This window comes from Carettochelys insculpta, chromosome 2, assembly GCF_033958435.1.
Source record: "Carettochelys insculpta isolate YL-2023 chromosome 2, ASM3395843v1, whole genome shotgun sequence".
Classification (NCBI taxonomy): domain Eukaryota; kingdom Metazoa; phylum Chordata; order Testudines; family Carettochelyidae; genus Carettochelys; species Carettochelys insculpta.
In genome coordinates this window covers 269,268,130-269,295,648 of record NC_134138.1, presented here as the reverse complement: position 1 = coordinate 269,295,648, position 27,519 = coordinate 269,268,130, and positions in this window count along the sequence as shown.

Sequence of the window (27,519 nt, the reverse complement as noted above, 5' to 3'; positions counted from 1 at the left end):
CTCAACAGCAAGCCGCTCCCTTAAAGGGCCCCTCCCAGACACAGTTGCACTAAACAACACAAGATACACAGAGCTGACAACTGGTTGCAGACCCTGTGCCTGCAGCATGGATCCCCAGCTGCCGCAGCAGCAGCCAGAAGCCCTGGGCTAAGGGCTGCTGCCCACAGTGACCATAGAGCCCCGCAGGGGCTGGAGAGAGAGCATCTCTCAACCCCCCAGCTGATGGCCGCCATGGAGGACCCGGCAATTTTGACATTGCGGGACGCGGATTGTCTACACTGTCCCTACTTCGACGTTGAACGTCGAAGTAGGGCGCTATTCCTATCTCCTCATGAGGTTAGCGACTTCGACGTCTCACCGCCTAACGTTGAAGTTAACTTCAAAATAGCACCCGACGCGTGTAGACGTGACGGGCGCTATTTCGAAGTTGGTGCCGCTACTTCGAAGTAGCGTGCACGTGTAGACACAGCTCTGGTGACTGTGTTTTACTGGCAACACTCACAACTCCGCTGCTCTCCAGCATCCTCCCTTCTGCCCACGTTTGTATCTCTCAGAGAAAAACAGCTGGCTTTGGAGGTAGCTTGCACACTAAGGTTTTCTTGTGGTTCAGTAGAAAGTCGCTTAGGCTCTGTTACAGGTCCGATTTTTTATTTGGGTGCAAAGACATCGCTGTGTGAAGAACCCTTGCACCCCACATGCACACCCATGCTGCATTTATAGGCCATAGGGCTTTTCAAGTGCTCAGACTGACAGTAAGAGCTCCTTGTTCATGCTTTTCTTCTCATCACACAGCAGTGGTGTTACAGAGTTACACAAGGGTGACACAAACATAGGCCTGTTTTCTGAGCAGATGTTGAAGCTCTTAATGAAACAGCTCATCTTCCTAGAGAGGTCAGTAGAGGGTGCTTTCACCTTAGTTTTAAACTGATTCTGTAAGCGATCTCTCTCTTCCATGCCACAGTAACTCTGGTGTGGCTATGTTTAGACTGCGGGTGCTATTTTGGGATACAGAGCTATCCTGAAATAGCAACACTGCAGCTTTTCCCTGTGCTCAAAATACCGCTGCCATTTTGAGTTGGGTATTTAGGTTCCTCTACCCCACGTCATACTAGGATGGGTCTCAAGCCCTTTTGGAAAAAAGCACTTGATAAATTGGAGAACTGGGCTGAAATAAACAAGATTAAATCCAATAACCACAAGTGCAAAGGCTACAGTTACGAGCAATATTTCAAATTTGCAGCTCCAAAGCAGAGAATAACTGGCTCGGTGGTGGCAGTTCTGAAAACTGAATGCATGAACAATATGATGCAGTTGCAAAAGAAATCTAATATTCTGGAGCGCACTAAGAGGACGGTCGAAGGTCAGATACAGGAAATACTGATATCTTATTCTTTCATGCTGTTGATGCTGAATGAACCATTCCCCCTTCCCCAGGTACCCTTCATAGAAGGAGCCACTTTGATCATCCAGTCTGACAGGCCTTAGAATCTCACCTACTTCTTGCCCGCAGAGGGCATTATTTTTCTCTGCTTATTAAATAAGCTTTGCCACAGTTCAAGGCTGTGTCTACACTTGAGAGTTTTATCAGCAGAAGGGACCTTCTGTCAACATAATTCAGGGAGCATCTACACACAGAAAGCATTCTGTTGACGGCATCTTGACGGAACTCTGCATTTGTCTTGACAATGTTATCCCTCGAAAATTTGAGGAATTAATGCTTCTATCGACAGAGTTTCGTCGCAGAAGTGCAGTGTAGACACCTCTGTTGGCAAAGAGGGTTTCTGTTTGCAGAGATTCAGGTCAGCCTTTCTGTTGACAGAGGTCAGGGCAGTCTGGCTGCTCTCTGTCAACAGAGTAGATTGCTCTGCTAATCCGCTTTTGTGTGTAGATGCACTCTTGAGTTTCCGTCGACACAACTCTGTCAACAGACATTACTGTCGACAGATGCTTCTAGGGCAGACAAAGCCTGTGTGGTTGAAAAGATTATGAGCAATTGCCGAAGAGGCCTGTTGGCAGTACTAAAATTTAGTTGTGGTGCACACTGTGCTCATCCATCAATAACACTTTGTATTTGTAGTGCATTTTTCATCTGTGGAGCTCAAAGTGCTTTACACATATTAATTCTCACAATATCTCTGTAAGAAAGGCAATGTTACTACCATGATTTTAAGCTGAGTCACAAAAGAGTAGGGCCCTCAGTTCTACAAGTGGCCTGTTATTTTGGGCACTTTAATTTTTAAGTGTCCCATTTTAGATCCAGGGCCATGAAGCTCAGAGATCATAAGCACCTTCAAATTCAGTTGAAGCCAGTGGGAGCTAGAAGCGCTCAGAATATCTAAAGATCACATTCTAGAGGTTAATGTCTCCTCTCAGTTACTGGTGCATATCCAGAATAAATCTGTTGACTTCTGGGATATGCACCAGTGTAAATGAGAAGGAGAATCTGATCCTGACACCCACAATTTCAAAATTTGAATCTAAGACATTCCAAATGTCTACATTAAAGCGACCCGTTGACAGAAGTTTCTGTCAAAAGAGATCTTCTGACAGACCTTCTGTTCACAGATCGAGGCCAGAATGTCAAGCGGATTGAAAGAGCTATCTGCTCTGTCGACAGAGAGCAGCCAGATTGCCCAGCCGCTCTATCGACAGAACAAGCCAGTCGGAAGCACAGCAGACAGGTGTGCCCAGTATCCCAGAAACCCTGTCTGTTGACGGAGGGCCCCCCAGAACGTCCAGACTGGCCTTCTGTCGAAAGAATCTGTTGACAGAGGTGTTCTGCCTCACAGGGAGCAGCAGAACACCATCGACAGAAGTGCTGCACTCTGTCAATTTTCTGTCAGCACAACGCTTTGGAATTGTGGATGCTCTGCGGGTTTTGTCAGCAAAACTCTCTAGTGTAGACACAGCCTGTGACTGCCTCTGTATGCCCCCTCTGTGGTCCAACAATGCCACCCAGCTCTCAGACTTCCATTTCTCTAGCCATCACCATAGCTTTGGGCAGTGCATGAACCTGCTGCTTGGGGTGGCAAGCTCCCCAGGCTGTGGCTCTGCAATACTCCATCCATGCCCCACCCCCATTCTGCCCAGGCCTCAACCCTCCCCCTTCTGCTTACCTTTCCCAGCCAAATCCCCGAACCTATATGTAGCAAATGACATTTGAGAAAAGCCACACTTTTAAAATACCTTTCTAAAGCAAATGGAGCATGTTTTCCACTGCATGCCAGATTGTGAAGACTGGACCTACAGAAGGTAATTAATTAACAGCACTACATTTGGGAATAATAAGTGTCAGTCACTGGTTTTTTGATATACCCTGAATTTGTCAGAGATTTATTTGCAAAAACTTTGTAGGAAGGGCAAGTCACCTGGCCTGCTGAATACATCATTAAATAGTGTGGAATACATGATGCAGCTCTTCTCTGTTTTGAATTTTTTTCATTAGTATTTCTAAGCTGATTTTATGTTTTAAATGTTGTCGTAAGCCATCACAAAGAAATAAGCAGTAGTCTGGAGTGATTAAACACACTGAAATAAAGGCATTATTTTAAATTAATCATTCGGCAATTTAGTATATTCATAACAAATTTCATTGCTTTTAGAAAAAGGAAACACTAACTTATTTTGTGGGATCTTCATAACACTAGGCATGTTTATGAAGTTGCATCATATGTTTATGCTAAAAATAAGTTTCCAATGATTTTAGGCATAACAAAAGATTTTATCTTAGTAAGGTATTGATTTTGTTGGCAGCTTCTCTTAAAACTAGTTCATCAGACAATCAGCGGTAACAAAAGGGGCACTCATTTGTCTAGCTATCTGGAAGAAAAGGAACATTGTCTCCTTAAAGGCTCTTTTCAGCAAGGTGTTGAAAGGAGAGTAGGGTGGAGAGAAAGGACAGGAAGACTTTTGAAACAAGTTTTTGTATTATTTAAAATTAAAATGTGTGTTTTAGATATAGGTGACCTTTTGACGATTTTATTTAAAAAACTATATATCTGAAGAGCCAAACATTTAAGGCTAAAGCTGAATATTCAGAGGCTACGTCTACACTGCAGTTTGCTTTCAGAAGCGGAATGCAAATGAGTTCGGAAAGGCGGATAAGACACTGATTTACATATCACACCTCATTTGCATATTCTCATGCAATCTCACTTCTGGAAGAGCCTTTTCTGGAAGCAAAAACAGCCATATAGACGGGGTTCCTTCAAAAACAAACCCTGCTTTTGAAGAACCCATCTTCCAGAAACAAAATCGAAAGATGGATTCTTTTGAAAATGGGGTTGTTTTTGAAGGAACTTTGTCTACATGGCTGTTTTTGCTTCTGGAAAAGGCTCTTCCAGAAGCAAGACTGGGCGGGAATATGCAAATGAGGTGTGAGATATGTAAATCCATGCCTTATCTGCATTTCTGATCTCACTCATTTGCATTCCGCTTCCGAAAGTGGACTGCAGTGTAGATGTAGCCAGATTGTGTCTCTCAAAATCTACGCAAGGATTTTTTAGAGATATGATTTTATAATTTTCAGTAATAAACTAAAAGCAAATTTTTTACTAAAACAAATTTCTTTTAAAGCAAATTTTAAACTAAGGTCTTGTAGCCATAGTCATGCACAACTGTTTTGGTCAGTAAATTCAGGGTTGGCACATGCCTGTTAAATGGCTTCATTACCACTTATTGGCTCTTTCACAGGTTCAATGATATGCTAATAAGTCTGGCAGCGTGGAAGGCTTTTCGCTTTAAAGTTACTAGATCCACTCATGGAGAAGACTCACCAGTGTGCAACAGTCTGCTGTGGGAGCCTTCAGGAATGGTCAGAATAGGTAAAAGAAGAAGGGAGAGATTGAGCACTAAGACTCTGAGAAGGCATTGCTTCCCTTTGTCTCTTATACCCACCACCCATAGCCATCACCATGCTTAGGATGAGATATGCAACTCTCTTCTTCCTGACCAGGGTATTTCTAGGCTGCCAGCCCTCTGACTACACTGTGAATTCCCCAGCAATGCAAACTGCCTCAGCAGGCTACTTCACCCTCTTATCAGTAGACAGTTACCTCACAGCTTTTACTAAGCAAGCACATTTATTCTTGGGGTAAAAGCATTACAGAGAAAACATATTAATACAGATGCTAATTCATTTAGCACATATCGCTTCTCTCTGGATAGTGACCCATCCATCAAACCCCACCAAAGGGTTTCCTGTTGGGAATTTGTTTAGTATTCATTAGATAATAAACAGTTTGGATCGGGGTTTATGTCTTCAAATGTGTTTGTACAGCACCATAGCAAAATGGGGCTTTAGACTCCGGTAAGTGACAGAAGATAGGCACTAAACATTAGGAAGTGGTTAGGGACCTACAGTGGGATTTAGGTACCAGGATCACACATGCTGCAATACAAATTATTATTATTATTATTATTATTATTATTATTATCTACCCAGTTATATCCTGGCAGGTAGTGAAAAGACCCAATAGTGAGGGTGCTAGGACTTAGGAAACCCATATTTGATCCCCTGTGTGCCCACAGATTTCCTGTAGGACTCTAGGCAAATCATTTGAACAGGCTGTGCTTCAGTTCTCCCTCTGTAAAATGGGAATAACGTCATTGCTCTATCTGATGGCTGCGATGAGGGTGAATACATTAAAGATTGAGAGACATTCCGTTACTGTTGTGATAGTGGCCCAAGATAACTAGAGGCCAAGGAATGATGGAGCTACCATGTCACCCACTGAGCAGAATGGATAGCCAGGGAAGCTTGCACTGTTGTTGAACCTTGTCTGTTTAGAGAGAACATCACTCCCCAGAGCGATCAAACTGGCATTGTTCGGCTACATCCCATCTCCTTATCAGATTCCTGTCACGCACACAAGGTTCCACTTGCTACTAATACCAGTATTTTTTTCATTTCCATTTTCATTTTCATTTTTGTTTTTGTCCGTGGCACTGAGCTAATTGAGTGTGCTTCCCCAGAACACGACTACCCCTGCTCAGAGTCAGGCAGTAAATTATGTGAAGGTCTGGAGAGGGAAAGCGATTCCTGACTCAGGTGATGGGTTCCAATTCTAACTTTTATGTCCATTAACTTCTATTCAAACTTGATGCGGTCGTTTTCATTTTATTGCCCTAGACAAAGCATTAATCTCCATCAACCAGCAATTTATGATGTGCTGAGCTGGTCAAAAGGTTAGGTAAGACACTGCATGACTGCCACTCTGGAGAGAGGCTCTGTTCAAGACTAACTGGCACAGAAGCTAAGACCGAGGTCAGCAGCCTGTGTGTCTTCAGCACAGCACTTACGCACATGCCTGACTTCAAGCCTGTGGTTAATTACTTTGAAAACTACACCTGGCTGCCTTCACTGCTGGTTGGTTCCTCCTGGCCTCAGAGGCTGCCTGAGATGGACTCCCCATTGGCTGGGGGCTTGAGCTGCTCTGTCTCCCACCAAGCTGCAGAGCCAAGTGGCAGCTTCCGCAGCAGCTAGGCAGGCATTTAACCCCATCCCTGCTGGACTCTCCCAGGTAAGGTCCCACAAGGAGGGGACAGGGAGAGCATGGGAGGACCCTGAGCAGGGGCTGGGAACAAGTCACATGTGGAGGGGTGTGGAGGGACCCTTAAGTTCTAAGGATGACCCTACCTGTGGCCTTCAGGGCTGCCATTTGTGTGGCATGTCATAGCAGCAGCCTGTTCAGTGGAGGAGGGGCTTGATTTTGTTTTTCAAACTGGCTTCCTGCGTGCAGTGAGAGAAAAATCACCCTTCTTCTCCACAAGGAACCCAGAAAGGTGGATGCTCGCAAACCACTGTCAGCTGATGCTTGGGCTGGGCCAGGGGTGCCTGACTGAAGGAGAGCTCGATAAGAATTCAAATGGTGGTTCTGTATTCTCATCACTGCCCTGGGAGGCTGGGCCAGAGGGAGCTTAAACTGCAAGGAGGAGTGAGGGGCCCTACGTACTGCACAAGCAAGAGTGGTTGGGGACACAGTGTCTCTGCATGCCTTCTGCTCAGGACATATCCAGTGTGTGTTTCGGATTTGATCGTGCTCCCACCGACAAAATGGGACCTTTGCCCCTCAGTGTAATCATATCCTTCTGGACTATGAGGGGGAAACCCTGGTGACACTGACTTAAGGACAAACGCCGGCAGATTTCTGGGAGCCAGGATTCACCTCAGTGACCAGCTTCATTTAAGTACCTAATACAGAACAAGGCCTGAAGAAGAACTCAAGAGCTGTCATTCTCACCAAGAGATGTTGGCCCAATAAAAGTAATTACCTCACCCACCACATCTCTCTAAGGCAGACAGGGCAGGAACTGAGGCATGTGAGATAGCACATGAGATGAAAAATTATTATTAAATCATAGTTCAACTAGATATTCAAGATCTGGATATGGGAACCTCACCTATATTAAGAATCTTCAACTCTTTATTTCCTTGTCCATTGCACAGGTCATATGTGATGGTGCAGATGCTGTGACGTTTTTATCGGCATGTGTGGGGGTTATTCCTGATAAGTGGCAGCACCGTGATGAGGTAGTGAGTTATGTTAGTCTTTCCAGACAAGTGACAATAAAAATATCTTTAGGGCACAGCCTCCTACACCACCACATATTTCATTTATGTCGTCTACTTATCTTGCTTTGTCAGCTTTTTATGCTTTCTTGCCTTTTCTGCTGGAGTTACAAAGTGCTACATTCCAAAACCGTGTCTCCTGTTGAGAATTAACTTACCCCTCACTGACTTCAGCGGGACTATTGCTGGAGAAAAGTGCTATTCCGTTTGAGTATTCAGCCCGCAATGTAGGCCTATCAAAGCAAGGGTAAGATCAGTATGGGGTTAAGGGTATACTTTTTCTAGAAGACAGCAATGAGAGTATGTCCTGAGGTGTGACTGGGATGGCTCTGACGAGTCACATGCCATGGATAGCGTGTGTGTGTTTTTGAAGCTACCAGTGTGACACACACTGAGCCTCTACACAGTGGCCACCCCTTTGCCTACATGCCATGCAATGGCTACCTTCTTTATTATGGTCTCCTCATCCTCTCTTCTCAGCTACTCCAAACCCAAGGCCAAACCTTCTGCCTCCTCCCATTATGGCTTTTTTACTCTCCTGATTCCTGTCTGTAAGACATGTTTATAAATTCTGAGCTGGACACTTGGTTGGTGTACATTGACAGTGCTCCACTGAAGTCAGTGAAATCACGATTTGAATCAGCTGGGGATCTGGCCCATTGTATCTATGGCAGGTAGTTAACCTCACAGAGCCTCAGTGCTCACTGCACCTCCTGCTAATAAGTGGAGCTGGCTGAATAGCATTAATTGAATGATTTATTCACTTTTATATTTTTCAAATAATTTGGTAAACAATGGATACGTCTACATGTGCACGCTACATCGAAGTAGCTAATTTCGAAGTAGCGACATCGAAATAGCCTATTTCGATGAATAGCGTCTACACGTCCTCCAGGGCCGGCAACGTCGATGTTCAACTTCGACGTTGCGCAGCCCAACATCGAAATAGGCGCAGCGAGGGAACGTCTACACGCCCAAGTAGCACACATCGAAATAGGGATGCCAGGCACAGCTGCAGACAGGGTCACCGGGCGGACTAGCGCTTCTGGGGCAACAGCTAGCCGCTCCCTTAAAGGGCCCCTCCCAGACACACTCAGCCTGCACAGCACGCGGTCTGAGGAGCCATAGGCACACAGACCCCGGGCGCCGCAGTCATGGACCCCCAGCAGCAGCAGCAGCAGCAGCAGCAGCAGCAGCAGCAGCAGCAGCAGCAGCCAGAGGTCCACCCAGCCCTCCCGGCAGGAGCAGGGCTTGCCCTGCTCCATGCCATGCAGGAGGCAGCTGAGCACCTCCTTGCCCCAGAGGAGGAGATGCCCCCAGGGCAGCAGGGCTCAATCCCTACCCCTGCAGCACCCCGCCCCCCCACCCCCCCGCCTCACACGCCGGCGGCTGTGGAGCTACCCCACCAGCACCGACTGGTGGGAGCGGCTAGTGCCTGGGGAGTGGGACGACGACCGCTGGCTCAGGAACTTCAGGATGAGCCGGCAGACATTTCTGGAGCTGTGCCAGTGGCTCACCCCTGCACTCAGGCACCAGGACACCGCCAAGCGGCGTGCCCTCACAGTGCAGAAACGGGTCGGCATCACTGTCTGGAAGCTGGCCACTCCAGACAGCTACCGATCCGTGGGCCAGCAGTTTGGTGTCGGCAAGGCCACCGTCGGGGCTGTGTTCATGGAGGTAAGCGAACCCACGGGGGGAGGCCAGGGCAGGGCAGGGGAGGCCAGGGCAGGGGAGGGCAGGGCAGGGCAGGGGAGGGCAGGGCAGGGCAGGGGGGCCAGGGCAGGGGGGCCAGGGCAGGGCAGGGCAGGGGAGGGCAGGGCAGGGCAGGGGGGCCAGGGCAGGGCAGGGCAGGGCAGGGCAGGGCCACGCACACCCTGCTCACCCCTCAGTGGTGCTGTCCCATGTGCTTTCTCTGCAGGTCGTGCGTGCCATCAACGCCATGCTCCTGCACAGGCTCGTGAGGCTGGGGGACCCAGATGCCGCCATCGCAGCCTTTGCCACCCTGGGCTTCCCCAACTGCTTCGGGGCTCTGGATGGGACTCACATCCCCATCCGCGCCCCGCATCACAGTGGAGGACGATACCTGAATCGCAAGGGCTACCATTCTGTGGTCCTCCAGGCCTTGGTGGACAGCCGGGGACGTTTCCAGGACATTTATGTGGGCTGGCCTGGCAGCACCCATGACGCCCGGGTTTTCCGGAACTCGGGCCTGTGCCGCCGGCTGGAGGCGGGGACCTACATCCCCCAGCGGGAGATCCCTCTGGGGGACACCACCATGCCCTTCTGCGTCATCGCAGATGCGGCCTACCCCCTCCGGCCGTGGCTCATGCACCCCTACACGGGCCATCTCTCTGCTAGCCAGGAGCGCTTCAACCAGTGCCTGAACCATGCGCGCCAGGTGGTGGAGCGCTCATTTGGCCGCCTGAAGGGACGCTGGAGATGTCTCCTGACCCTCCTGGATGCAGGCCCCAACAACATCCCCCAGATTGTGGGTGCCTGCTGCGCCCTGCACAATTTGGTAGAGAGCAAGGGGGACACCTTTTTCCAGGGCTGGGCTGCGGAGGCCGGCAGGGCAGACGTCCAGCCACCTGCTGCCCCCAGTCGGCAGGTGGACCCCGAGGGGACCCGGGTCCGGGAGGCCCTGCGGGCCCACTTTGATGAAGAAGCCGCGGGGTGAACTCTGCCCAGGCCCCCTACTGCCCGCCCCTTCCTCCACCACACTCCTGCCCCAACGCCTACACCATGGAGCACCCCACCGCACCCCCCTCCCACTTGTCCTGGACAAATGACAGCACGCACTTGTGGCTGAACTTAAACTTTTTTTTTTCTTTCCAAACCTTTTTTTTGTAACTGTAAATAAATATTTGAACCAAAAACCAAAAACTATGTACAAACATGTTGAACAAAAGCAATATGTACAAAAATAAAACAATACAAAGAAACAACAGTCCTCAATAATCAAAAGAAAGCCAGGGAGGATAAAGGGGAGAACTATTTACATGGGGGGGACAGGGCAAACTGGGGGCAGAAAAGAACAGAGTCCAACTATATACAAGGAGGGGGACACGTCCCGGGCCCCTCGCCCCTATAGCTCGGCACTGGGCGTTGGCGGCCGGGATCCCCGCCACGGTCGCAGCCTGGTCCGTGGCTGGGTGGGGGCGGGCTGGACCAGAAGGTACGGTGGCCGGCGAGTGTCAGGTGGCTCCAGGGGTCCCTCGGCACTCCGGCCCTCGCCAGTGGGTGGCGGGGTGGGACGGCGACGGGCGGAGCAGCTGGTGGTGGGGCTGCAGGAGCAGGCAGGGCGGGCGATGTGGCGGCCGGCGTGGCATGGGGGGCCAGGTAGTCCACCGACGGTGGATGGCCAGCAGCTGGGGGTCCGTCGCCGTCGGCTGTTGGTGGCGTGGGGTCCGCCGTCTAGCCCGCCGTGGGGCCGGACGGTCCTCGGCCGAGGGGCTGGCCTGGAGTGATGGTCCCGGAGGGCTCTCCGGGACGACTGATGCCTCGCCGGTGCTCTCTTCCGGTCCTTCTGATGGTGCAGGTGCAGGACACAGGGGTGTCCACCAGAGGGGGGTACCTACCTGTCGGTCCGCTCCCACGGTCTGGAGATCCCCGGGGGGGCGGAGGCCCTGCTGCTGCTCCGGGATGGCAGAAGGAGGATCTGCAGCCCGGATTCTGCGGAGGAGGAGCCCCCCTCCTCCTCCTCCTCCTCCTCCTCCTCCTGCCGCGATGTCCCGGGGGTGGCCTCCGGGGGGGGCCCCCGGGGTGCGGGGCTTGCCTCCGGGGCGGACTCCGTCTGCAGGGCCTGCTGGGGCTCGTCAGCCGAGGTGTCAAGGGTGGCCGGAGGGGAGGAGGTGTGCCGGGGGCCCAGGATGTCCCTGAGCTCCCTGTAAAAGGGGCAAGTGACGGGGGCGGCTCCAGATCGGCTGGCCACATCCCGGGCCCGGGAGTAACCCTGCCGCAGCTCCTTGACCTTACTCCTGACATGGTCAGGAGTGCGGGCAGGGTGACCCCGGGCAGCCAGGCCGTCAGCCAGCCGAGTGAACGCATCTGCGTTCCGCCTCTTGCTCCCCATTACCTGGAGCACCTCCTCCACGCTCCAGAGCCCCAGCAGGTCCCGCAGCTCGGCCTCCGTCCAGGAGGGGCCCCGCTGCTGCTTGCCAGCCTGGCTGCCCTGGCTCCCCTTGGGGGGGGTCCCCTAGGGGTGCTGGGGGGGCTGCCGGCCAGCCATCACAGCTGTGTGGGGGGCTGAGGGTGGTGCAGTCTGGCCGCGTGTGCAGGCTGCAGCCTGCACGTTCCCTCAGCTTCCTGCACAGGAAGGGAGGGGGAGGGGACCTTTAAGGGGCCACTCCACGCGGCCACCATTGAGCTGAGGGGCTGGAGAGAGCGTCTCTCAACCCCCCAGCTGATGGCCGCCATGGAGGACCCGGCAATTTCGACGTTGCGGGACGCGGATTGTCTACACGTGCCCTACTTCAACGTTGAACGTCGAAGTAGGGCGCTATTCCGATCCCTTCATGAGGTTAGCGACTTCGACGTCTCGCCGCCTAACGTCGAAGTTAACTTCGAAATAGCGCCTGACGTGTGTAGACACGACGGGCGCTATTTCGAAGTTAGTGCCGCTACTTCGAAGTAGCGTGCACGTGTAGACGCGGCTAATATCTGTAAAACATTATTCTCCCATCATCTACATCAGGGCAAATACATCATCTGACTAGTTTATTCAATTCTTTTGCTCAAACCATTCAAAGAAAATATACACTGAATATTTATTTCTCAGTCCGCTCTCCATTAATAACAGACTGATAGACTACTAAACTTGAAATCCAAATAAATCTCTTATTGCTCTCCATGCTCTGGGTTTCCTTTTTGCACCTCACTGAGCATCGTTAATTGAACCTCCCTAGGTCAGTTTCTCTTTGTGTATCTTTACTTGGCTCTGTGGTTTTCCGAGACTAGCAGAATGCAGCTGTGTGAGAGTCACAAACCAGGAAGCACATGTATCCTACAGTTGGAGGTGTCACTGCAACTTTGGGGTGACCAGACAGCCAAAAGTAAGACTAGTAAACCTCTTCCACTCCTACACCTTGGAGCATAGCCATCGATGACCATTCACCAACGTCCCTTGTCCTGGGTGATCTTTTACTCTCAAATCTGGCAAATCTGTTTAGTGTTTGCCTTCAGGTGTTTCCTGGGTGCCCTCTTTTCTTTATTTCCTTGTGGGTTCCAACTTAAGGCTTGCCTTGCAATGCTGGTGGTTGTTTTTCTGAGGGTAAGTACAATCCATCGCCATCTTCTCTTCCTGATTTATTTTTCGGTAGGAAGTTGGTGAGTCAGGTGCTACAGGTCTTGGTTGTTGATGGTGTATGGCCCGTGGATCTGGAGGATTTTACAGAGGCAGTTGTTGATAAACATCTGGATTTTTTTGACAGTCCTCTGTGGTGTTCTCCAAGTGTCTGCTCCATACAGTAGGACTGATTTGACATGGGAGTTGCATAACCTGATCTTAGTCTGAGTGCTGATCTGCTCACAATTCCAGACGTTTTTCATGAGAAGAAAGGCTGTTTTTACTTTCCCAGTCCTCGCTCTCACATCAGCATTGGTGCCCCCTCTTTATTGGGGATGCTGCCCAGATATGGGAAGACCTCAACTTCTTCCAGTGCCTTGTGGCCAAGTATGACTGGCTCTGTGCTACTGATGTTGATTTTCAAGATCTTAGTTTTTTCCTTGTGGATATGCAAGCCAACTGTGGCTGAGATGTTGGCAAGGTTTGATATGAGACTGTGGCTGTATCTACACTTACTGGGAATATCGAGGGTCACTGTGCAATTTTAGGTACACTAAGAGTGTGTCTACATGGGCACAAATCTTTGAAATAGCCATGCTATTGAATATTCTGTGCCTCATTAGCATTAGGACGCTTCCAGCTGCAACTTTTCAAAAACACCGCTTTCGAAAGCACGTGGCTTGGTGCAACTACACAAGTGTCCTTTTCGAAAGGACCCTGCACCTTTCAAAATCCCCTTATCCCGTCACTGATCAGAATAAGGGGATTTCGAAAGGGGTGGGGTCCTTTCGAAAAGGACCCCCGTGTAGCCGCACCAAGCCACGCACTTTTGAAAGTGGCGCTTTCAAAGCTTCATGGCTGGAAGCGTCCTAATGCTAATTGAGGTTGAATATTCAATTCACCGCCTCATTGGTAATCTTCAGCATACGGCTATTTCGAAGATTTGTGCCCGTGTAGACACTGCCTAATTGTGTACCTAAAATCTATTTTGCAGCCGTCGACATTGGTCCCTGTCCTCACTGCAGAATGTTGATGGGAGTGCTTCTCTCACCAACATTCCTTAATCCTTGCAGCTTATAAGGAGTTCCAGGGTCAATATTGAGCCCAGAATGCGCCATTTTGTGAATGCGCTAAACAGTGCGCCAGAAGATTGAACCTAAGTATTCGATCTTCCGTGGCTAGTGTAGACCTAGCCTGGGATAGGGATTTATTTTTTCTGGGGTGGGAGGAGGTGGACATTTGCATATATAAGACAAAGCTCATAATATCAGGACAGGCCCTATAATGTCGGAATGTCTGGTCATCCTCCTGCAGCATGGGTTTAGAAAAGGTTCAGAAAAGGACAACTAAAAAGACTGGGGTTTGGAATGGGTCCTGTATGAGGATAGGTTAAAGAGACTGGGACTTTTCAGTTTAGAAAAGAGGAGACTGAGGGGTGAAAAGAGAGACTTATATAAAATCATGAGTGCTGTGGAGAGGGTGAATACAAAATAACGTTATTACTTGTTCCCATAATATAAGAACTAGAGGACACCAAATGAAATTACTGGGTAGTAGGTTTAAAACTAATAAAAGAAAGTTCTTTTTCACACAGTGCACAGTCAACCTGTGGAACTCCTTGCCAGAGAAGGCAGTAAAGGCTAGGACTATAAGAGAGTTCAAAGAGGAGCTGGATACATTCATGGAGGTTAGGTCAATAAAAGGCTATTAGCCAAGGGTAGTAATGGTGCCCCTGGCCTCTGATTGTCAGAGGCTGGAGATGGATGGCAGGAGACAAATTGCTTGATTGTTGTCTTTGGTCCACCCCCCCAGGGCACCTGGCACTGGCCACTGTCAGCAGATGGGATGCTGGGCTAGATGGACCTTTGGTCTGACTCAGCAATGGCCATTTTTATGTCCTTATGTGGGTCAACATACCAGAGCTAGGTTTAATTTAGCTACCAGAAGGAGTAGCAGTGAAGATGTGGCAGTGCAAGCTTTGTGAACTGTGGGGCACATGGTTGATACCCAGGGGGAACAGGCAGGCTTATAGAGCCAACACTGAAGCACATGAGTTCTCAGCTTCACCACTGTGTGAAGAACTCTAGCTAGATTAAAGCTACTGTTTGAGTATGTTTGCCTGAGCTGCAATCACACCTCTGATGGATACCTCAAATAGGCGTGTTTAAGTCCATCGTTATGGAGGAGTTTGTTTTAGGACAGAATTTTTGAGTTTGTTTTTGAATCTCTCCTGTTATTAAAAACTGAGGATCTGCTACTGCAGATACTTACACACAATGTATAAGTTTACGCACGGTGGGAACAATGTAGCTCTCATTAATGTCATTTGAAAGACGCCTACAGACTTTAGTGGGAAATGGATCAGACTCAGCAAAGATATGTGTATGCATAAAGTTATTCTTGTGCATAAATATTTTCAGAAGAGCAATCTATATTTTGTACTTGACGTTACTTGAGAGCAATGAGAACAGGCTGTGTTCTGATGAGGCAAATTACAGCGATCTTTGGCTAATATTAAAACAAATAAATAAAGAAGCTACTTTGGCCATGTAATCTATTGTTCAGCATGCATTGTGTCTGCTTTGAGCAGGTGGTGTACAGTGGACATTAATACACTATTCCAGCAGTTAGAGGAGTCACCTGTTTTGATGCACGTGTTAGAAGTTCATACTTCTAAGCACTGGAGATCCCCCGAGTTATTACGACAGCCTTGCACATTGAGCTTAAAGCACCTGAAGAATACATAACAGAAAGGAGGGCTGCTTTTTTCTCAGCTGAGTCATCAACATGAGACCAGCCCAAACACTTTCACTTTGCAGCCCAGCGACCAGGCAGCAGGATGATTTACCTGGTAATGTGAATCTCATATTTTATATTGTGTAGTCAGTGGCAGATTGTTTCTTTGACATCTGTCATTGTAAAATAATGTGAGCGTTTGAAAAGTTTCTATCACCAATGAAGGGCAGTACAATTTGAGATGAAGGGGATTAGATACTACATGTAATGGGCTCCCATCAATGTCAATAAGGGGAACCTGGGTCAGATCCCAAACCTGAAAGTTTATGAGCTCATATACTTGTGTGCTGGCATCTTTCTGTCTTTCAACTGCAAACATTCTGTTATGAGCCTACCTCTCGTTACTTGCAATAGTGTTTCCCTGACTGTCCAGTCCCTTGCTGGGCTCACCGACTGTCCATAATGTGCAGCTGCAGTACAGAGCCATAACAAGTGTGGCCATGTGTCACCTTTGACAGCTGTTTGGCAAACTGAGCATTCCAACAAGATTTTTGTGTTGTGATGCTCTTGTGTTCTAGCTTTGTACACTACAAGAAAGGAAATTCTTGCTGGGGACTGCGGAGAGTCCCACTGAAATAAATACTGGAATTATTTACCATGCCTTGCATTTAAAAGCTGAAGAAATCAGTGTCGCTTACAATGCAGGAGAAATCTGGTTTTCCTTTGTGATACTTTGTACATTAATTACGTGGAGGCTGGAGGGACATCTGTACAGGTAAAAAGGAAGAAGCTGTTATAATTAAACTTTGCCTTCAGAAAGAGTGTGTGTATATATCAAGGTTGTCTCTCTCTCTTTTTTGACAGACCATTAAACCTTCATATTTAATCTCTTCTCCTTCTCAATGAAACTGCATTTCAGTGGTACACTGAAGATTAAATATCACCACTAGCATTTCTACTGAACTCTGCACGCCAGATCCTCAGCTGGTGTAAACTGTCATACCTCCATTGGAGTCAATGGAGTGATGCTGTTTTGTACCAGCTGAGGATCTGGCCTTATGTATTCATTGAGGCATAAAATTTCTCATGTGCCTACTTGCTATGTCTAGACTAGAGGGATTTGTCAGCAAAACAGATGGTTTTTCAACAAAACCCGCAGAGTGTCCAGGTTGCCAAGGATGTTCTGTCGACGGTAAGTCAACAGAACTCAGCACTTTCGTCAACAGCTGCACTCCGCCCCCCACGAGGAAGAACGCCTCTGTTGACAGAGATCTGTTGACAAAACATTGCTATGAATGTCCTGAGGGGCCTTCTGTCAATAGAAAAGGCCTCTCGGGCACTGCACTACCCTGTCTGCTGTGCTTCTGGGTGGCTGTTTTGCCGGTAGAGTGCCCAGGCAGTCCAAAGTGGATCGCTTTTTTGATCTGATCTGTGGTCAGGACACAATCTATCAACAGAAGTTTTGTTGCGAGATGTCTTCTGACAAAAAACTCTGCTGACCAATCCCACTAGTCAGACATAGACTGTGTGCCCAGGATGCAGGCAGATTTTATAAGTAGTGCCAACTTTGGCTTCTAAACTTACACAGACTACCTGGAATTCTGGACATATTTTCGGATAGAAGTGGAACACGGACTTGGAAAAAGAAACACATCAGACTTAGGATTTCACTCATGTCCCTTGAGACCCATTTCTGTAGCTGGAGGGTTTCCTGTTCTGTTCTTGGAAGCCCTCCCCTTTGCTGGGACCATCCCATAAAACATTGCCAGCTGCATGAAGAACAGTGCCAACAGCCCCTCAGGCTATTTACATTTGTCTGTAACTCACTGCTCTGGCCCAGCTACAGAGATACTTTGTTCATCCACCCTGCAAGGAAGGCAGCTACTTCAAGCTGCTTAGCCTTGCTTAGGCTACCAAGGAACTCTTCTTGCCTAGCTGCTTTGGAAACTAAGAGGTTTACAGCCTATATTTTTGAGGACCCACTTCTCTTGTTTGGGAGTGCCTGGAATTGGCAAGAAGATGCGGGATGAAGTTCAAGTGTGAACTGACTGACTGCTGACTGTGATGGATCACTCACCATTGTTATCCTTAATTATGGCAAAAAAGGATAGATGGATTGAGGCTGTCCAAAGGGTTTGATATGAGAGGTCGTGGTACAAAAGATTTACATTAGCCTGAAGTTGGGATGGTGGCAGGCTACACAAGTGGTAAAGCCAGTGATGTCCTGTACAGGTCACTTCAAGTAAGATCATTTCTAGTGAGTGTTGCAATCAGATACCACAGTAAAAGGAATTGTTCCAAGAACTTGGATAAAAGCTGTAGGTGCTATTTGAGAGGTCCCACCGCAGTGCAGATGAGGAGGGTGGAGAAAAAGAAAAGAGCATCACAAATTGCCCCTCACCCCCCCTGAATAACTACCAACACCTGCCCCTTCTGTGATAAGATCTGTGGTTGCAGAATTGGGCCGATCAGCCATCGACGGACTCACAAATAGGAGGGTGACATGAAGACATCCTACTCGTTATTGACTGCTATGAAGACAGACTGCCGTGATGGAGGCCCAGAGCTCCCCAGAGTTAGGTACCTAAATACCTTCGAAATTCTGCATGTGAACGATAAGCATAGCATAACTAGGCCAAATAGCTGGTGATGGCTGCTGGTCAGTGTAACTCTGCTGATTCACACTGGCTAAGACGCTGTCCCAGGATCTTTAACTCAGCTTGAGGGCGGAGTTTAAAGCAGTGGTTCCCAATCTCTTCAACAGCATGGCACACTTCCATGAGACAAACAATTCCACAGCACACCCACTTTTTTCAGCTGAATCAACTTCTCATAAACATCACTTTTACTTATATTTGTTATGGTGACAGTCTCACTAAAGAGATTTGCAATATAGTAGTGCACACAACAAGCTAAACAAGCATCAAATGCATTAATGTTTCAAATCCATCACAGAATATATTGTCTTAGCGAGCAGAGACACATTTTCAAAATCTGCTCAACATCATGCTTGGGATGTTGAATAAACAAGTAACCACTGCAAGCCGGCTCCCCTCCCTGCCAGCCTGTTGGAGCCAGGATGCGGCATTTAAACCATGTCCCAGAGCCAAATGCTCCTGCCCTTCCTCCCTCCCCCTTGCCACAGCAGGGAGTTGGAGTAGGCTCCCTGTCAGCTCATTTGGGCTGTGAAGGGGCATTTCAGCTGCCTGCCAGTGCAAACAGGGTCCTGAAGGGTTGGCATTTCCCCTCAAAGTGGTGCTGCAAAGAGCTACCACAATGGGGAAACTGATGAAACCCACATCAGCTGGGACTCAGGCAGCCTTGCTGCTTGAGCTCCAGCTGGTGCAGAGTTATCAATCCCCTCCCTCCTCCATGGCCTCTGCAAAGAATCACAGTGAGGGGAAATAGGCGAAATTTCACGACACACTTGGACAGTTCTTACGGTATACTGGTTGAAAACTGCTGGTTTAGAGACTGAGGGTGACATCTTGGCTCCGCTGACAAGAGTGGGAGTTTTGCCATTAATCAGCAGTGCCACGATTTCAGCTGGAGATGGCATTTTTGAGTGGAGTGGCAGAGACAGAGTTTGTCTCTCTCACTCTGTCTTTGTCCTCTGCTGGCTGGGTAACACAGGTGCTTTGGGTGCCATTCGTGAGAGTGGAGCTGCTTCTGTGATATTAGAGCTTTCTTGCCACTTTTGCCTTTAGTAACCCTACTCAGGAGTGCAAATAGGTATGAATAAAACAAAATCCAGGCTCTTTGCTACCTGCATCCCCCCATTTTCTCCTAAATAAGGCACAATTCAATTCAAGCCTGGAGTTCATTTTTTTCTTGACCAATCAGAAGCCATCACCCTGCTAAGCTTTCTCATTTCAAATTAAGAATGGGTGAGTGAGCAGGATAAAGTTATATAATTCCTCAAAGCCCAGTCTGACAACTTCACTTATCTAACAGCCATAGAGATGTTTCTGGCATGGCAGCCATAGGAAAGCCAAGCTGCTTTTGGACTGACAAAAGAATACATTACAATCCGATTATTAAATGCATGTCCTCTCACTCGCAGCGACCTGACACCAGAACGACTCTTCAGACATCAGTGAAATGACTCTGGATTGACACCAGCCCACAGGTCTGTTTGTACTGCAATCCTGGGCTGTGACTATAGCTTCCATGGAGATACCCCATCTAGCTCTGATCTAGTTAGACTTACTCTGCACTACCAAGTGTTGCTGACAAAACTTAGGCTGAGATTCAAAAGTTGGTGAAACAAAATGTGCCAGAAGATGTTCACACTCACTCCCTCTGTTGGCAGATCATGTCCACGTGGCGGGCACCATCACTGACAGTGGGAGCAATGCACTGTGAGTATGTATCTCAAAGTGCAGTGTTGTGGGAAGGCAGAGACGATCACATCTCATTAGAGACGACTGGTGAAGAGGGCTCTGGGGAGGACCCCTCCCCAGCGCAGGGAATAATCACCCAAGCCTCACCCCCTCCTGTCCTTGCTCCACCCCTGCCTCACCCCCTCTCCACCTTGCTAAGCTTTCCCCACTGCAGCGCTGACAGTGAGTGTGGGCACTTGAAGGTACGTGTGACCCCTTGTGCACTTGCCGCATGTCGCCCTTGCACCTTGGGATTCCCTCTGCTTTGTTTTCCCACAGCCTCCTCAGCTACCAGGAGCAGCATCATGGGGAGCTCTGTGAGCTCTCTGGGCTGAGGATTGTCAAAGCAGAACAGCAGCCTGTCCCCCGGCCTTGCAGCACCTGTGCCTGCTGCTGTGTTCCTAGTCCCAGGCGGCACAGGCGCACACCAGTGATTTGCTCTTTGTTCCAGAAAGGAGCAGCTCACTCATCTGTCCCATACTTCCCAAAGCTTTAAAAGGGACAGGACAGCAAAGATAAAAAACACCGAGCAGAGCCATAAGAGCAGGGCATTGTGGGATACTGGTGGAAACCAGTTCTGTCAACAAATACCAGTTGCTTTGCTAGCTCTTTGTCAACAACAAAAGAAGGGGAAACGACAAAAGTCTCTCATAGGGCTGGAAGTTTTCTGTTGCTGAAACTGGGTGTTTTTCCTGATAAAAGTCTCCTTGCAGTGTGAACACTCTCCCTGTTTTGTTGCCAAAGGGCAGGTTTTGGTGACAACACTGGGTAGTGTAAACAAGGCCTTAGTTTGGGTACTAGAGTAGTAAAGCTGCACCAGCTGTACAAGCCCACCCAGAACTCTCAATCAAGTAGCCTGTGCTGAAGCCCAGGTTGTTGCAACTTCACTGCTCCAATGCTCATTCTGGTTATAGAATCATAGGGTACTAGAACTGGAAGGAACCTTGAGAGGTCATCAAGTCCCATCCCCTGTGCTCATGTCATTACCAAGTACTATCTGGACCATCCACAACAGGTATTTGTCTAACAATCTCCCTAGGAAATTAATTCAAGTGTTTAACCACCCTGATAGTTAGGAAATTTTTCCGAATGTAGAACTGTCATGGCAGATGTCTACCTTGCCCATGCTTCCTTTCACCACAGTTCATCTCTGCCATGTTCTGAAACACCCCCTTCTTTAATGCTATTCAAGGCAAATGATCCCAGGCCTGAAGGCGGACTTACGCCTAGTTGTCCTACACCTCGCCTGAGGAGAATGCTGTATTGCTAATACTGCCATCCTCCCACATTCCAAAGTCACAAGTCAGGTCCCAAACGTCATGAGATTGATTTAAAATAATAAATTTAGGTTCTTTTTCTTTGCTTTTTGGCTGCTCCCACTTTATGTCTTTAGGTTTTCTCCACAACTACCAGGGTGAGAATCTTACTCTTTTATTTTTTTTTTAAAGAAAGTTGAGATTCCCATGGAAGCGGAAGCTTTAAGAAATGTACCTAAAAAATTGCAAGACTCGTGATAAGACCTGGCAAAAGTGAATTAGGCTCAGTTTGACAAATTTTACATTTATTGACACTAATTTCACCGGCATAAGTAGAAGTAGTGCCAAACCCATTGACTTCACTTGGGCTATACCTCACTGAAAACAGATGTATGTAGTTTCACAAAAGTCAATAGAAAGGCAGTGATTTACACCAGCTCAGGATCTGGCCCCATGTTTCTGGGACGTTTATAAAATACGTATTAGCAGTGGGAGAAAAATGCAGGCTCCTTAGTAATTAAGTACTGGGGGAAAATAAAACTGTATTTGATGGCAGAGCTGTTATTTTTAAACAGCCATTCTGGGCCTTTATATAATGAAATAATAAGTGGTTGTGTACTTGCTGGAATAGAGTAATGCTTTTGAAGTAATTCTTACATGTTTTGTAGTTACATAATTAGGCCACCCATTCCATTTTCAAAGTAGGAAGTCTTGCGGAGGGAAGGAACCTATTTCAAAGTAACCAACCACCACAGAGCATTTCTTTTCTTCACTCCTACTATTTAGAAGATGCACGGCCATTTTTAATATCACTTGTCTGTGGCCCTTTTAAGTATTCCTACAGGAGTAGAGGGCCCCACAGTAGTTTGTTTATGGTGAGAATGCTGCCCAGAATGGCCTTGATCACTTGCTGGACTCTTGTAAGTGAATTAGTTTTATGTACACACACACACACACACACGTGTGCGCAGGTGCACTCATTCTTGCTGTCCTTTGCCAGGAGATCCGGAAGTCCCGGTCATAATGGAGGAGGAAACTGAAATCAAACAATGGCCAAGACCGCATGGAACAAAGTAGTTGAACCAAGTCCTAAGTGTCCTAATGAAATCCCCAAATTTTCTAGAGTGGCGGGGAGGAGAATTTTGTAAGCTACCCCCAGTTCTCAAGAAGACCTAAGTATGTCTTCCAGAGCCCAGAGCCTGAGCTAAAACACTGGCTTCTCTCACAGGCAGCAGTATTGTGGGCTAGCACTAGTGCAGGGGTAGTCGTTAGCAGACTAGGGGCACATCTGGACTGCCAAATTCTTTTGAACAAACCATGTTTTTTTTTTTATGATTATCATTGTTATTTTTGTGTTTTTTAAATCTGGACCTGCCTATGCTTTGACCAAGAAATCTGGACCTTGACAAAAACAATTGGTTTTACCCATGCACTACAGGGAGATATGTAACACAGGGAACAGTACCTTATAGAATTTTCCAGGACAAAAGCCGCTCTCATGAGTACCTGAGACCCACAGCATTTCTGACCCCGGACAAGTCCTTGCTTTTCGTAGCAATTGTCACTTTTGTTGTCATTGGCTCAAATCCAGGATCGCTAGAACTAAAGCAGAATAAACCAGAAGTGCTAAATCGCCTAGCTAGGAGTAGCAGCATGCTGGTACCTTCTGTAGATCAGTCCAGGCCAGAATGGGATGTGTAACACACAACAAACAGAGAACAAGAAGAAGTCCTGTGGCACCTTATAGACTAACAGATATTTTGGAGCATAAGCTTTTGTGGGCAAAGACCCGCTTCATCAGATGCATGAATGGGGGCGAGGGCGGTTTCAGAGGGGTATTTAAAGAGTGGGGTCCCAGAAAAAGGGAGGGCCAGAGCTGACAAGGTCTGTTCAGCAAGGTGGAAATAGCCCATTATCAATAGCATGTATCAAAAGAGGAAAAAACAAGTCAGATCAGACAGGGGGATATGATCCATTGTCAGTGTCTAATGGGGGGATATTAACACCCAGGGCAGAGAAGCTGCTTATGTAAAGTACGAGCCACTCCCAGTCTCTGTTTAATCCTTGGTTAATGGAGTCAAATTTGCAGATAAATTGCAGCTCAGAGATTTCTCTTTCCACCTGATTTTTGAAATTTGTTTGTTTCAGGACTGCCACCCTTAAATCTGCTACTGAGTGTCCAGGGAGATTGAAGTGTTCTCCTACAGGCTTCTGTACATTACCGTTCCTGATGTCCGATTTATGTCCATTTATTCTTTTACGGAAAGACTGTCCAGTTTGGCCAATGTAAATTGCAGTGGGGCATTGCTGGCACATGATGGCATATATTATATTAGTAGATATGCAGGTAAAGGAGCCCCTAATGTTATGGTTGATGTTAGGTCCTGTGATGATGTCACTGGTGTAGATATGTGAGCAGAGTTGGCAGCGAGGATTGTTGCAGGGGCTGGTTCCAGGCTTAGAGTTACTAGTTTGTGATTTATAGTGGCTGGTGAGGATTTGTTTAAGGTTGGCAGGCTGTCTGTAGGCGAGGACAGGCCTGCCTGCCAAGGTCTGTGAGAGTGAAAGATCATTGTTCAGGATGGGTTGCAGATCACTGATGATGTGTTGGAGAGGCCTTAGGTGGGAGCTATATGTGATGGTCAGTGGTGTTCTCTTGTTTTCCTTTTGAGGCCTGTCTTGTAGCAGGTGCCTTCTGGGTACCTGTCTGGCTCTGTCAATCTGCTTCCTCACTTCCTTAGGTGGGTACTGTAGTTTGAGAACAGTGAGTTACACTGCTCTGACTTTGGTAACCCTGCCAACTCGTGTGTTGTTTGAGGCCTTTGAGAAGGAGACTGATTCTTGTTGGTGTTCGGGAGAGTCCATCATTTTTTACTCACTGTAAGATTCTCATTGATTGGAGTATATGTGTGCGTAGAGAATGGGCTAGATGCATTTAAAATAAACTGAGACAGATTAAGTTATGCAGCTATAATTTCATCAAAGGATCCTGAAGCTGTGTTAAAATAAAGTCTTGGATTCTCCTGAATATTAGTTCTTGCTTCAATGCCTGATCCCAACTCCATTGAAATGAATGTGAATTTTTCCACTGACTTCAGTGGTTTTTTGGATCCAGGACATTGTGTTTGCCTCTTCCATCATCTGAAACACATATCATGAAATGGTATGTGAGTGTCAGATTTTGATTCATATGCCTGAGCAGCTGCTCCTTGATATACTGGTTCTGTGATGGGCTGTGTCTGTAGAAGGGCTCCTTGGGGAGGGCTCTTTTGGGCACAAGTTCTCTTCATTCCTGGGCCTGATGTGGCTCCTGTGAACTAAAGAAACCAGGTGGCTTTGTGTTCATTTAATTTTCAGGCTTATTTTTGCATGTAGGAGCAGTGAGTCAGTTTCTAATCAGAGTGATGCTAATGTGAATCCAGAACTCCATTGAAGATCAGAATCCGAGCTACTGCCTTGACCATGCTATTTACAACCGCACTGTGCATGCCACTTTGAATCACTTTTTATTACAAAATAGATGCAAGTTTCATTACTAGGCTTTGCTAAAAACTTCCAAAATAGGAACGTTAGTGAATTTTCCAGCAAAATCTCAATATCTCAAATCAAGATTAATTTTCCATGTCAACCCCCCACTAAGGTTTTTGCAGTGAAAACAAGTCATACTCAGAAAATCCCATGCAAGTGAGATGGCTGAAATAAAACCACAAATAATTTGGTTAAATTTCATGAGAAAAGATTTCTCATTTGTACAGCCCTGCTCCTTACATGGCTAATACAACTGGAGCTCTGCTTTTGCTTGGGGAGGATAACTGATCTGTTGCATAATCACATTCATTGTTCTCTACTCCTGTACTGTCATAGAGTGAGCTGCCCTTAAAGACACAGCCCAGCTCCCATCTGTGCTTGGCTTTCTTCTCAGATTAGGTGATTGCGGGCCACAGAAAAACCTGCAGGAAATGGGAAAGGATTGTACAAGGCTCTGTTCCACTAATGAGAACCCTGGAGATGGAAGGGAGAGGGGCGTGTGAGATGTCTTTCATGTTGCCGGATGGCAAAAGGAGCCCAGACAGCTTGTACTAAGGAATTCTGGGCAGAAGACCCAGACATCTGGGTTAAAGACCTGCAATGGCCTTGAAAACAAAAACCAAAACCAGGCAATGTAGGAGGAGACTGGAGCAGCAGGGAGGTCTTAGGAGGAAGGCAGGAGCCCTTTCGTGGTTAGGGTCCCCTGGCTGGTTCCATGAGTACAGAGAGGATAAGGGCCTTGCATGAAGCTGGCTTGCCCTTAAGTACTGGAACAAAGAAAGCCTTTCACAGAAGGCCTAGATTCTAGGATGGGAGCCAGGAATGTGAGGCAGAGTCTGGGAATGGCCTGTCAAGGCAGGAAGGGCCAAAGCTGGAAGGTCTGGGATTAGGGTGAATTGGTGACTTCTGGGAATGACCTGGGATTTGGGGTATCTCTACTCTGCCTACAAGCAGGAAAAACCTGGGAGTGACCTTGACAGAGGGTAAAAGTGATAAATGGTATTTGGGGACTTTGAGATTTATTATAGTGCTTTATTATGTGAATAAACTCAAACTTCTGAGGAAAAAGGGGTGAGCGGATGAGAAAACCTTCGTGGGGTTAAGAAACACTGAGGGAGAAACTGGTAGGAGAGTGCTGCAGAGCCACCCCTGGCCAAGAGGAGGCACACAAGAGGCAGCTAACCCACTAAATGTCTCCTAAGGCCTCGTCTCCAGACTGGTGCAGACTTGAGACCCCTGCAATGACGCGTAAAGGACTTTGGACACCACTGCTCTCTAGGGTGAAACGATTATTGCTGAGTATGGGACTCGTTATCCTGGGGAGGGCAAAGGACTGCTGAACGCTTAGTCTGGGAGAAAAAGGTAGTGCGTAAACCTCTGCAGACAAGACTCTGAAGGACCAGAGTGTGCTGATATGCAGAGACAGCCCAGTCTCACTCCGATGGCTAAGGGCTGGGAAACCTTTGTGAGATAAGACCCGGGTTGGAATTTACAATAGAGCCACAATATCATCCTTTGGTGAGCAGACCAAAGCCAAACCCATGCAGTGACACAGGGGACACTAAAGACTGGGGAGAAGAAGATGAAAACTTTGTTTCTGAAAAAAAAAATTGAAGTTATTTTTATAGTGGACTATTGAAAGCAAACCCTTTTGCCCATGTTTTGCAAAAGGTTTTGCAATTTGTAAATCAACAGGGTTATCAAAATGTCCAGTTTACTGAACCTAATTTTGATAAATGAAAATGCAACAGCCTTAGGAAGATTTCATAAAGTGTGTGTGTGTGTGTGTTGTGAAATAAGTGGGATCAAGGGAGGGAGGGAGGCACAGGGTTTTTTACAGCATACTGAGCAGATCGACAATTTTCGGGGTAAATTTTTGAGTTTAGATGTAAACATTTTGTTTGAAAAAGTTCTTCTTCAGAAACCTTTGACCACCTGTAATGCAGGGCCAGATCTTCTCCACTTCCTCTGACCTTTGTACTGCTCTGGTGACACACAAGGGCTGAAATCTGACTGTGGTGACATCTACAGTACAAGATAAATTTGATTTTTAATAAATTCAATTTTAACCTCATTCTTATGAATTCGAATTTAAGTATCCACAAACCTTCTTGAAATTTGACCCATCATTTTTTCGTGTCAAGTTGCTGCGTCCCCATTGCCCTATACAATTTTGACAGCATGAGCAGTGCATTGAGGGTACCTATCGCACAGTGCCTTAGCCCCAGCGGCTTGTGGGTGTTTCATATTAGAATCCCAGAATGCAAAGCACTGTCCCAGAATTCAGAGCACCCAGTAACAGAATTCAGACCTCCCCCAAACCAGCTTGGGTTTCCTGTGCTGTGTGTCCTCGGTGGATGTTGGTGTAGCAGCGGGTGTCTGTGCTATCAGCCCTGTCCAGCCTCACCCAGTTCTGTCAGCTGCATGGAAATTGGTGTAGCAGCGGGCAGCTGCACCTTCAGTCCCTTCAGCAAACCCTCCCGGGTTCCCTGTGCCGCGCGTCCTCTGCGGATGTTGGTGTAGTGACTGGCAGCTGTGCTACCAGCCCCGTCCACCCCTGCCTGGTTCCATCAGCTGCATGTCCAGACCTTTATATTTGCTGGACTCGGCATAGCCAAATTTTAATTCTAATTCAATCAAAGATTTGCAGGCTTCCTGTGACCTTCTTCCTGTGCTCCTGGATGGAGAGCAGCAGAGAAGGAAGCAGCTATATGTGGAGGGTCACCGCATAGCTTTGTGGGATACATAGGGGATACTTCTGGA